This window comes from Nothoprocta perdicaria, unplaced genomic scaffold, assembly GCF_003342845.1.
Source record: "Nothoprocta perdicaria isolate Ctin4 unplaced genomic scaffold, notPer1 scaffold_60, whole genome shotgun sequence".
NCBI classification, from domain to species: Eukaryota; Metazoa; Chordata; class Aves; order Tinamiformes; family Tinamidae; genus Nothoprocta; species Nothoprocta perdicaria.
Genome location: NW_020455866.1, coordinates 2,254,655 through 2,256,409, shown reverse-complemented (window position 1 = coordinate 2,256,409; position 1,755 = coordinate 2,254,655). Strand labels below are relative to the sequence as shown.

The window sequence follows — 1,755 nt, the reverse complement described above, 5'->3', positions numbered from 1 at the left end:
CAGAGGGTTTACCAGTGAACCACAGTTCTGTTCAAGAAGGAAACAGTCTCATAAAGAGAGAAGATACATGTATATATGAGAGACACCAGAAGAAAAAGAATGAAACAAAATGAGGTAGCACAAACAAGCAGAATTATTTGTCATAGGCCCACACCAGGGCTGACCTCAGCTCCTCCAGAAAAGTTGCAAAGAATAATTGATAAAGCTACCAAGAATGAAGAAAACCAGGCAGAGTAGTGCAGAGGTCCAGTCTCTCCCATGAATGCAAAATTGTCTCCCAGATGCTTTCCATGGTTAAAAACACTGCCTTCAACTGAGTCTTGACCTGCCCTCATGAAAGATAAATAGTACATGAAGCCAGTAATTAGGATAAGCAGCAACCATACTGTGTTGAAGTGAAATGAAAATATTTTTCTTCATTACAGCTGCATTTTTTTTTAAACAACTCAACAGAATTTAACTGGAGTTACGTCGTATTCTGGTTTATTAGCAGCACTCCTGTTGTGGTTTGATACGAGGGGGCATAAATTTGGTAACAGATGAATTCCCTTGCATTTCAGCCGATCCTCAAAAGGTTAGAGGGACTCAGAGAGTCTGAATTCATCTCTTCAAAGGGATATCAAATACTGTGGTAACTATAGGCCTGACTCTGGMAGTACTGAGCTCATGAGGGTCTAATTGCCTTCAAAACAAGTAGTCAAGTTCACAAATAGCAGAATTTATGCAAATGCAACGTTTAGAAAACAAATTTCAGGAAGTCTCTGTGGCGCAATCGGTTAGCGCGTTCGGCTGTTAACTGAAAGGTTGGTGGTTCGAGCCCACCCAGGGACGGTGCCTTTTTAGTGAGTGGTGTCACCCAGCAGTGAGTCCAGTCCCGTTCAATTTATTCATCAATGACCTAGATAAATGGATGGAGTGCTCCCTCAGCAAGTTTGCTGATGATAAAAAACTGGGAGGAGTAGCTGATAGTCCTGAGAGCTGGGCTGCCATCCAGAGAGACCTGGACAACTGGGTGGTGAGAAACCTCATGAAGTTCAACAAGGGCAAGTGGAATGTCCTGCATTTGGGGAGGAATAACCCCAGACACAGTACAGGCTGGGGACTGACCTTCTGGAGAGCAGCCCTGCAGAAAGAGATCTGGGTAGATGACAAGTAGAYCATGAGGCAGCAGTGTGCCCTTGTGGATCCTAAGGATCATTAYGAAGAGTGTATCCAGCAAGTTGAGAGAGGTGATTKTCTTCCTCTGCACAGCCCTGGTGAGGCCACATCTGGAGTACTGCGTCCAGTTCTGGGCTCCCCAGGACAAGAGGGATGTGGAGCTGCTGGAGRGAGTCCAGCGCAGGGCTACAAGGATCAGCAGGGGCCTGGAACATCTACCATATGAACAAAGGCGGAGAGAGCTGGGCCTGTTCAGTCTGGAAAATAGAAGGCTGAGGGGGAGACCTGATCAGTGTCTATAAATACCTTAAGGGAGGCAGAGAGGAGGATGGAGCTGGCCTCTTTTCAGTGGTGGACAATGAGAGGACTAGAGGAAATGGCTACAAACTGAAGCACCAAAAGTTCTACAGTTATTTAAGGAAAAATTTCTTAACAGTGAGGGTGACAGAGCCCTGGCACAGGCTGCCCAGAGAGGTTGTRGAGTCTCCTTCTTTGGAGATCTTTAAAACCCACTTGGATGCAGCCCTGTTCCACGTGCTCTAGGTRACCCTGYGTGAGCAGGGGGGTTGAACTAGATGACCTCTGGTGGTCYTTTCC

The 1,755-nt window shown here is 46.3% G+C and overlaps 1 non-coding gene across 1 annotated transcript; it reads left to right on the top strand.

Moving 5' to 3' along the window:
- The first annotated feature begins 757 nt into the window (after nt 1–757).
- Nucleotides 758–831, top strand: TRNAN-GUU. Its single transcript has one exon. It is a non-coding gene; the product is annotated as a tRNA-Asn (tRNA).
- Nucleotides 832–1,755: the final 924 nt, after the last annotated feature.